Below are 11,548 nucleotides of genomic sequence, written 5' to 3'. Positions count from 1 at the left end.
TGAAGCCACTGTGAGAACAGGATGCTGGACAAGAGGGGCCACTGGCAGGGCTATTCTTCAATTCAATTCAATTTCAACACCTTTATTGGCATATATATAAAATATAAAAACAAAGACAAAACATATAAAACATATAGGTCATTAGTATAAATAGTAACTCTACGTCGTACAGAAATAATGGTGAGCAGGAGGAGGAAGAGGTACACAAGGGATCCTCAGCTATCATTGTTGAAGGCTAGATGTATTGATTTTAATTACATAAATTCTGGACAGGTAGTGGGCCATAATTCTGGTAATTTCGGGGAAGTCATCCCTCAGCAAGAGCTGGACCACTGTTTCCTTGTTGGGGAGGGTTCCAGGTCTCATAAAGGATAAGAGGGGGCCAAAATAAAAGAAATTGGAAAGGGGACAGTCCAGAATCATGTGAGCCATAGAGTCTACCTCTTTCTGGCCACAAGGGCATAATCTATTCCAGTAGGGGATGCCTTTGAGTCTTCCGGCTAACACAGAGGATGGAAAAGCATTTAGACGGGCCAACATAAATACTCTGCGATAAAAAGGAGATACCAGGTCATATAAATAATTAGGTATCAATCCTTGGTGCGGCGGCAGCCCCAGGAAGGCAGGCGAGCATACTAGAGGTTGGGCAGGATGAAGTTTCTGGAATTCAATATCAAGCAGTCTCTGCTTAATAAGAGTAAAGATATATGAGTCCTCATATGTCAAGAGGGAATCCACTGAAAGGCCTAGTTGCCTAAGTTTGTTGGAAATATTAGAGAACCATGTAAAGCTGTGGCTATCTTTCAGAAGATAGGATATCAGGCTATCTGGATCGGTATTAAAATGAATTTTTAGCCAATATTTAAAAGTAATGATCCACCCTCTTGTCTCAAGAAGGTGTTGGCCCAATTCTGCACAGATAGCCAGGTATGGCACACATTTTGGTACTCCAAGGATTTGCCGAAAGAAGGATGATTGGACTCCTTCTACTTTGTTGTTAAAGCTGGATATCCATAAGGGGATCCCGTATAGAAGCTGGGAGGCGGATTTTGCCTTATAGGCAGCAATTGCTGCAGGTACAAATTGATTCCCACCAAGAAAATGAAAGCGCTTGATTTGTGCAACCGAGCATCTTGCTAAATTAATTGTTCTGTTGCGATGGGTCACCCATTTTAAGTTATAGTGAAAGGTGACACCCAAGTATTTATAGCATTTAACTTGCTCCATTTTTTGGGTTCCAATCGACCAATTGAATGGACACCAACTTTTAGAAAAAACAAGAATCTTTGACTTGGAGTAGTTAATTGCTAGGTGATTCACTTCACAGTAATTGGAGAATGCTCTTAAATATCTTTGTAGCCCAACTCTGGAATAGGAGAGGAGAGCAGTATCGTCTGCGTACAAGAGGGTAGGGATTGCTTTGGTATCTAATCTGGGAGGGTGGCCATTTACAGCAGATAAATGTTGTTTCATATCATTCAAGAATAGGTTAAACAAGTGTGGAGCAAGTATACAACCTTGTTTAACCCCTTTAGTGATTGTGAAGCTGGTAGATAAATGACCATCAAGGGAAAACTTCACCTGACCTTTAGTGTTGGAATGTAGCTTTTTAATCAGAAAAAGTAGGCGGGTTTCCATCCCGGAAGTTTTCAATTTATCCCATAATAGACCTCTTGGAATTGAATCGAAAGTGCACTTTAAATCGATAAAGGCCACATATAGCTTCCCCTTGTCCGATTTCGTGTATTTTTCAGCTAGGGATGCCAATAATAGACAATGGTCTACTGTCGATTTATGTTTTGTAAAGCCAATCTGTTCAGGACCAATAATTCTTTTCTTTTTCATCCAATCTAATAAGTATCTCTCTAGATGTTTTGAGTAGAGTTTACATATAGTAGATAATAAACTAATAGGTCGATAATTACATGGCTGCTAAGGGTCACCTTTTTTATATATTGGAAATATTATAGAGGTCAGCCAAGAGTTCGGTACTATTCCTGTTTTATCAATAAGCGTGAACAGATTAGCAAGTGGAGGTGCCCACCAATTGACATACTTTTTCAGGATCTCAACAGGGATCCCATCAAGACCTGGGGCCTTTCCAGGTTTTAATTCTCCAATCAAAACCTTTATCTCGCCGATGCTTACCGGGGGCCAGTTTGGAGTGTTTAAAGGAATAGGCTCATCATCAGCAGGAGGGGGGTAAACTGAGTCATTGAATATTTTGGCTATTCTTATGTTTTAATGCTGGCAAAATCTCCGCTCCGTCTCTCCCAGGAGCCTGACCCTTCTTATGTTCTTAAGATTCAGGACAGATAAAAGCAAGCCCTTCTTCACACAGCACATAGTTAACCTATGGAATTCACTGCTCCAATAAGTAGTGATGGGCACCAACTTGAATGTCTTTAAAGCAGGGTTAGGCAAATTCATGGAGAACAAAGTTATCTGTGACTACCAATTCTGATGGCTATGTGCTGCCTCCACAGGTTGAGGCCCCCCGAATACCAACTGCTGGAAAGGACAGGAGGGGGGATTTCTTATGTTAACAGGATTCTGGACTAGACGGAAGTTTGGCTTGCCCCAGTAGGGCTCTACTTACCTTCTCAGTGTACATTGTCTGTAACAATCTACAAAATTATGTAGGCTACTTTGGCAGCTGCAGCATCCACCATGACAAGACAAAGATCTGGACCAGTTAGTCTTCAAAGTGGTTGCAGACCTATAATTGTATGAATAAGTTGCTGGCAACTGCATTATACAGCAAAGTGGCCAAGAAAACAAGATGTGTTGTTCTAAGATGGAAGATTAAAAGATCTGAAGAGAGTCACAATTGAAACAGGTGGTTCTTATGTGTGGTTTGCTTCAGCTGTATTTAAGTTAGATTAAGCATTCAGCTAAGTACTCCACAGAGGAGAGCCCAGGGCAAGCCAGGTTGCAGCCATGTGCTTGTACACCTAGCGTCCTTTCCTGGGTTCCTGATGTCTTGCTGAGACTTAGTACATCCTAATGAGGTGGTCTTCCAAGGCAGGGATGGGGAGTCTGCTGGACCACAACTCCCATCATGCCGGATCATTGGGCTAGGATTGCTAGGGTTGATGGGAGTTGGAGTCCAACAACACCTGAAGGAGATAACGCCAAGCATAGAATTGTGTTTTAGCCAGAAGTGATGATGACCAAACCTGTTTGGGGACCTGTGTGCAGGCACAGCAGGCTAGTGCGTGCATATCAACATCCACTGCTTGAGTCACCAGGACAGAAAGTCACGGCAGCATGATGGGTGTTGGAGTGACTGAACTGAACTGGACCCCCATCGTTCAGCTCCGAGGGCCTTCTGGTGGTTCCCTCCCTGCGAGATGTGAGGTTACAGGGAACCAGGCAGAGGGCCTTCTCGGTAGTGGCGCCCGCCCTGTGGAACGCCCTCCCACCAGATGTCAAGGAAATAAACAACTATCTGACTTTTAGAAGACATCTGAAGGCAGCCCTGTTTAGGGAAGTTTTTAATGTGTGAAGTTTTATCGTGTTTTTAATATTCTGTTGGGAGCTGCCCAGAGTGGCTGAGGAAACCCAACCAGATGGGTAGGGTATTATTATTATTATTATTATTATTATTATTATTATTATGGTTCATGTTAAAATATATATACAAAGTCAAAGGTCTCAGGACCTTCAATCAATGCAGATGCCCTACAGTGGTTATTTACTGGGGGAATCTTCCAAATGCCTTATTTATCGACCATCCATCCTGATTGTCTCGCTCAGAACTTACTGGTATCTGGAGGTAGACCAGGGGTCAGCAAACTTTTTCAGCAGGGGGCCAGTCCACTGTCCCTCAGACCTTGTGGGGGGCCGGACTATATTTTGAAAAAAATATATGAACGAATTCCTATGCCCCACAAATAACCCAGAGATTCATTTTAAATAAAAGGACACATTCTACTCATGTAAAAACACCAGGCAGGCCCCACAAATAACCCAGAGATGCATTTTAAATAAAAGGACACATTCTACTCATGTAAAAACATGCTGATTCCCGGACCATCCGCGGACCGGATTTAGAAGGTGATCTGGCCCCCGGGCCTTAGTTTGGGGACCCCTGAGGTAGACTGTTTCCAGTATATATTGAGCATTTATTTTGATTTGTTTGTGGGGAGGTGATGCAACAATGAGCATTTACCCAGATTTCTACACCTTTCCATTGTTCATTTGTTCATCCCATACTTTTCACCGCGTTCTTCTGTCATTTTCCTAACCACACACACACACACAAATCAATTTCCTTTTATGAGGGGTTTTGTTGCACTAAAGTAACACAAACTGCAATCTACTGCAATTGCAGAGACCTATATTTCCAGTACGCACTTGAATCACTCACACAAATTAATGACAGTCTAGGGGAGGCCTAGGTTAAATTTGACCCACCAATTTGTCCATTATTTCCATCCAGGGTGACCTCCCCACCATTCGCTAGTTAAACAAGGACTTCAGAAGTAGATGCACTCATCCTATTACCAGGGGAAACACTGAACAGAGAGGAGCCAGGGTCCAAGCATTCTCAGAGCTTCCAGCTTGCAGGCTTCTGCTTCAAATCTCAGCTACAGCTAGGCTGGCATTTATCATGCTGTGATTCCTGCATAGCAGGGGGCTTGTGATCCTTTCCTTCTCCACAACTCCATGATTCTGTGGAGGGAAGGGATTGTTTCTTGCGGCAGATTCCAAAAGTGCAACCATTACACACCGTCAGAAAGCAATCATTACCACCATTTTAGGCAGAGATGGCACAAGGAGAGAGAGCATAATCATTTTGTAAAACTTTCTTTAAAGTTTGTTTTTCTTTTTTTAGTAATGTAAATTGAGAAATAGGGACGAACAAAAATAGCATAATCAAAGCTACAAAACGTAGGATCTGTACAGATAAATAGACAGCAGATCATGTAGGAAAATAAAAGCAGCAAGACTCATCATTAAATCCATTGGTGGGGGAAGAGATACAGGTATGTGGATATCTGAATCTGACACGTAAGAAACGAAATCCCACCAAATGGCATAGGAGTGTTCTGGATCTTCCTTAAGAAATGCATCATTGGTGAGTTATTTTCTCTGCAATAGCCAGAGTCCACATATTCTTGTACTACAGAAAATTAAAGTTCTGCAGTGTTTTCTATTGCAAAGAAGATCTTGCTGCAGCCAGCATCCACATGATAAGTTCCTTAGATCAGAGAATTACTGTTTGATCATCCCGAAGTTCAAAAAGGGCAAGTTGTGAGGAGGCTGGAATGGGGCATTTAATATATATATTTTTGGGGCCACATGTGAGAGCCAATGAGGGGTCACTCTTTCTCAACTGTCAAAGGTTTTCAGGATTGGCTTATGACATTATTCTGCCTAAGCAGAAGAACAAAATGGTCCCCCTTCCCCATTCAGATGGGCAGATGAATCTTATTCCAATAATGGCAAGGGGACAGAATCCTCCTCTGCATCCAAAACAGAAAGCTAGTTTTGGGGGGAGTGGGGTTGGGGTGGACAAGCTAAATAGCCAAATTGGCTCTATCTTCCAACAGTTGGGAATGGCTGGGTGGGGCTTAGGAGCTTCCCAAAAGAATGGGGAGATGCTAAAACTGTGGAGAAAGCAGATAGAGAGAAGTTAGAATCATAGAAGTGTAGAGTTGGGAGAGATCTTGAGGGTCATCTAGTGCAATGCAGGAATCCTTTTGCCCAGCATGGGGCTCGAACCCATGACCCTGAGATGAAGAGTCTCAGGCTCTATTGACTGAGCCATCCCACTGTTTTTTCTCCCTCTCTCACAGACCTAGAACCCAACAGGTGAAGCTAAACACTGCATGGTCCTTTAGGGTGGTCCTTCGCACAATGCGTAACCAAACAATGGAATTCAATACCACAAGAGGTAGTGACAGACGCCAAGCTGGGTGGCTTTAAGTGAGAATTAGACCATTTTTGATGAAGCACATAAATGGCTACTAATCACAGGGGCACCTGGTGTAAGAGCAGGATGCTGGACTAGATGGGCCTTTGGCCTGATCCAGCAGCCGGGCTCTTCTGATGTCTTTAATAAACAGCCAGGTTGCTGCCACGCACCTCATTCCACGTCATCTAAATGGTAGGGTTGGCCCCAGTAACTATTTGTGAGAAGTATAATCTGTACATGACCCGACAACCTGTTGATGTTATAGATACACACCATTAGCACACAATGCACAGCTACCTGAAGCTCGAATTTCAGCTCTAGGGCTTAAAATTTCAACACTCTTGGAGGGTGATCTGAACCTCACCTAGCTCTGTTTCTGAGTCCCTAGGCCTAGCAGAACTCTCCTCTGCCACCTGGGGCAAAAGGTGAGATGGTCTCTGCCTCCCTTTCCAAGGACCAAAGTCAGCGCTGAGAAAACTTCTTGAACAAGGCACGGACTGGTGAACTCTCATGGAGGTGAAATGGCCATCTTGTGCAAGCACCCACAGTAAAGATTCCAGAGGGATGATAAAATTGGAAAAGGGCAATAATCATCATGAGCAATAATTACAGCCCAATTTGTTTACCTGCTGTTGCTTCAGAACTTTATATTGATTTCTTTTTAGACCAGTTGGGAGAACTGATTCCTAGAACAATTTTCAATAAGTCCAAGCACAGTTCCAGGAAACGGAAAAGCACAATAAATCAATCTGTGATCTTCCAGCTGATTCTTAATCTCACTCAATGGAACAGCAATGCCTGGCTTTTGTTGACCTTCCTTCAGCAAGGATAAAGCTGTAGCTGACATTATGCAGCTTGAGTATTGATGGGTGCTTTGCCCTCTTAACCAAGTAGCTTTTTGTCTGTGTCCCTTCCGATGTCACTGGGTCCCAGCTACAAGCAGGCAGCATAGCTAAAGGTCAGGAATTATGTCACCTGAAGATCCACATAGTTTTCACAACACTTGACCTTCAAGTTGTGCCTTTCCCAGACCCGATAAATGATGGGGTGCAGCCAACTAAGTTCTACTCAGAGAAACCCCATTGAAATGAATGGACCTAAGTTAGCCATGTCCATTAAGTGGGCCTACTCTGAGCAGGATTAGTATGGGATACAGACAGATGGATTTAGAGTTAGGAACACCGAAAGCTGTCAGACCATCTAGTTCAGTAATGTCTACCCTGGCTGGCAGCAGCCCTCTACAGTTTCAGGCAGAGCTTCTTCCCACCTCTACCAAGAGATGTTGGTGATTGAACCAGGGACCTTCTGCATGCAAAGCAGATTTTCTATGAATGAGCTACAGCCCTCCCCATTGCAAAATCTGCCATATTAGCATAGGTCCCAAGATCCAAACTTACCACGACAAATGCTTTAAAAAAAAATTAAATGTACACACAGATGTGTTTTGTTTTTCCACAATGGGTGTAAGCTTTCTTTAAGCCTTTTTATTGGTCTATAATCAGGACAGACAGCAGTGTTGCAACCACCTAATTGCTTGAACAATAAATCTTTTGGCAGCCCATGAGATAAGAAGCAAGGACCCACACCAAAGCCCATGCCAGCCCTTCTTGATAGGAGCCCCAGCCAAAAGATAACAGGTGACACCTTGGTGTTGAAAACTCCCAACAAGGTCAAAATGAAACAGGGTTTCCCAGAAAGACGTGTGTACCTGAGAGGGTGGGGCTCAAGGTTGTTCATCTCGAAGCCATCAGGAAAAAGCCCTATGTATTAAAGACACCCAAAACTTTCCAAGTTTGGATATAATCAAGCTACCACAGTAAAGGCACAGCCTGCCTCTGGATGGGTGAGTTTGAGCAAGTACAACCTCCCATAAAACCATCATTTGTGGTACAAACACATCTGAGCAACAGGAGTCAGGAACGAGGAAGCTTTCTGGAAGATTCCTGGCAAGTTCTTGCGGGTGAGCAACAAGCCACAGTGAGCAGGCTGTGAGGAAAGGCAAGACCATTAGCTCTGTCAGCTTGATGATTCTATGAGTCTATGATTCATTGTGGAGGAAAGATCCCCCTCTGTGTATAGGGTGGTACATAAATTCAATAAATAATCATAATCATACTTGCTCAAAAACATATAATACAATAGCGAACAAAAGTGAAGTATGGTACATGGGCGTACCCAGCGTGGGGCAGGGGGGCAGCTGCCCCTCAGAAGCAAAAAAGGGGGGAAATGATATAAAACAGCTTGCGGCGCGCGCTGTTGTCAAGGCAGTTCACCTTCTCGGTCGGGTACATGATCTTGCCGCAGTTTTAAATGATTAGATGTTATTATGTTAGAAAAAATAATATTTGAATTCATGGAAAGTTTTTGGTAATCAATTTTAGGCGAAGGGGAGAAATAAAAGATCGAGGATGGGGAAATATTTTTTGATTTGGAGTAATTGATTAATTATTGGTGGAGGATAGTGGATGTTTTATAGAATAGAATAGTTGATGATAATGATAAAATGGGTTAGAATGATTTAAGATATAAAATGAAAAATGCTTAATTGAGATTCTAAAATGGACCCAGTGTGGGGGGAATTGAAGAAGTCAACAATGTTAAGTAAAAAAATGTAAGAACCGTTATTTTTTTCTTTTTCATGTTTTATTTTTGTTTCATTTCTGTTTTATGTCTTTTGTGATTTTATTTTTGTGAATATTGGAAAATGAATAAAAATTATTTGGGGGAAAAAAGCTGCAAATGTCAGTTTGTCCATTGTTCAGCAATTTTACATGAACAAGCAGTGACTCATGAACGTTCTGACCGAAATGATATTTGCGGCCATTAATTTATTTTATTGCCTTTATAGCCCACTGTTTTCCTCCAATGAGCTCAAGGGGGTGTACGTGGTTCTCTCCATCCTCATTTTATCCCCACAACAACCATGTGAGGCAGGTTAGGCTGAGAGGCAGCGAATGGGCCAAGGCTACCCAGTGAACTTCATGGCCGAGTGAGGATTTGAACCCTGGTCTTTCCCAGGCCCTAATCTGACACTTTAACCACTAAGCCACACTGGCTTTCATTCATTAATAAGATAGAGACTGGAGATCTTAATCCCTTCTCTATCTCATATCCAGTGAGGATGAAGTTTAACGGTTTGCCAGGAGTTAGGATTTGCTTTGGGAGCTGGAAGCCGTTTTGAGAAGCATTAAACAAAAGCTCATCGGTTTCCTGGGACTTTGCTTCCCAGAGGATGGCAAACATAGATGAGCTTTTATCAGCTTCCTCTGTGGGAATTATAGCTTGGATTCTCCAACCCTGTATGGATCCCATAGCACCAGTTGTGGCAGAAAAGTGTTTGGACATTCAACCCTGCCCTCCAAACACACAAGCACACACAATCTGGAGCTTACTTGACCCAGATCCAGCCCCAAATTGATTCAGGGGCTGGAGCTAATGTTTAATTAGTATTTTTTTAAAAGTCTAATTAACTATGTGGCTGAGGGGGTAAAGAAGGGGAGGCTGCACCCCCATGTCCTCACTGAAGAGAGCAGGACTGAACCTGCTTCTGCACGTTTGGGATAGCTCAGTCAGTAGAGCATGAGACTCTTAACCTCAGGGTCAGGAGTTCGAGCCCCACATTCGGCAAAAAGATTCCTTCATTTCAGGGGGTTGGACTAGATGACCCTCAGGGTCCCTTACAATTCTATTATTCTACGCTCCATCTTCTTCTCACCTCACACCCAAGACCCTGCCCCTTGACAGCCTTGGATTACTCTGAGCAGCCTGACCCAACCTGAAGCTGTCTTGACCCAACTCGACAAAAGTCCCATTCTGCCTGAATCAAGCTGATTTGGCTTGTGCTTTGTCCAAATCCTGTTGATAGCCCTAATAATAGGTTGCATTCAGCTAAGTTCTACTTAGAATAAACCCATTAACAGACCTAAGTCATCCATGCCCATGAATTTTAATGAGTCCCTTCTGCGTATGACTAACTTTGGATTCATCTCAGTTACTATTATTTGAATAGAAAGATAATGCACCTCAACAGAGTGAGGAAGAAGACATTTAATGCACTGTGACACCACTTTAAGCAGCCACAGCTCCCCACCCCCCACCCCACCCCAAATTTGGGATCTGTAGTTTGTTAAAGGACCCAGGTGGCACTGTGGGTTAAACCACTGAGCCTAGGGCTTGCTGATCAGAAGGTTGGCGGTTCGAATCCCTGTGACGGGGTGAGCTCCCGTTGCTCGGTCCCAGTTCCTGCCAACCTAGCAGTTCGAAAGCACATCAAAATGCAAGTAGATAAATAGGAACCGCTACAGCGGGAAGGTAAACGGCGTTTCCGTGTGCTGCTCTGGTTTGCCAGAAGCGGCTTTGTCATGCTGGCCACATGACCTGGAAGCTGTACGCCGGCTCCCTCGGCCAATAAAGCGAGATGAGCGCGCAACCCCAGAGTCGGTCACGACTGGACCTAATGGTCAGGGGTCCCTTTACCTTTACCTTTTAGTTTGTTAAAGGGTGCTGAGAGTGGTTAGGAGACCTCTGCTCCCTTCCCACAATTCCCAGGGTTTTGTGAGAAATGGGAGTGGCTGCTGAACCACTCTGAAAGTTGTAGCTCTTAGAGGGGAATAGCAGGTCTCCTAAGAACTCCAAGCACCCTTAACAAACTACACTTCCCAGAATTCATTAGGGGAAGCCATGGCTGTTTAAAGGGGTATCAAAGTGTTTTAAATGTTTCCTGTGAATGTGGCCGAGGTGACTAGTATTCCTGCTCTGTCAGATGTCAAGGTGCTAAAACTGTTGAGGGGCAACTTCAAGCCCTCCCCACTCCTCTAGCTTCATGGTGTTTGCTTCTTAAAGTTCTTAACCTTACAATCAGATTTGTGCCGCATCTGCACTATAGATTAAAGTCTGCATTGTATACTGTTTTATATGTATAGGGCAGGAACAGCCTTGTGATGAGAGAGCCCTTCAAAGGATTCCTTCAAATAGAGGACGGTCCTCTGTGGACAGCAAGGTGACCCTACATACAAAACATGATTTTCCATAACCTCCAACATTTCTCCGATGAAAATAAGGACGTCCTAAGGAAAAGCGGGACATTCCAGGATCAAATCAGAAACTGGGACAGCTTCTGTAAATCCAGAACTGTCCCTCAAAAATAGGGACACTTGGCGGGTCTGGATTTTCTTGCAGTGAAAAGAGTTGCAAATAGAGAAGATCTTCACGGCCCTTTGGGTCCCTTCCAGATCTACAATTCTATGCTTCTATGCTGAGCTGACTGTGGTCCTGGCAAATTTCAGCAGCTTCCATTGCACAGAATCTGAATTGGTCAACAGCTTTTCCACTGGTGTGTGTGTGGGGGGGGGATATCCCTTGGGGGGATGGGGACTTCGAAAGTAAGCCATTTGTGTGTCAGGGCCAAAGAAAGTTAACTTCGAAACTGCAAAAATAATCAGCGACACATTTACAGCTCTGTAGGTTGTACAGTATCACGAGATGTCATTAAAAAAAGAAAACCCGTTCTCCACTGGGTGTTCTGTTTCAACGTTTTGACGAGCCCTTGCCACTCTTTAAGCTAAAGAAGATGCTTTCTGCATGAGTAAAATTTGAAATGGAATTTGCCCAGGAGGTTGGAAGTGC

Source organism: Zootoca vivipara, chromosome 13 (assembly GCF_965207765.1).
Source record: "Zootoca vivipara chromosome 13, rZooViv2.hap1.1, whole genome shotgun sequence".
Lineage (NCBI taxonomy): Eukaryota > Metazoa > Chordata > Lepidosauria > Squamata > Lacertidae > Zootoca > Zootoca vivipara.
The sequence above is the reverse complement of the archived record's forward strand: the minus strand, read 5'-3'. Positions refer to the sequence as shown.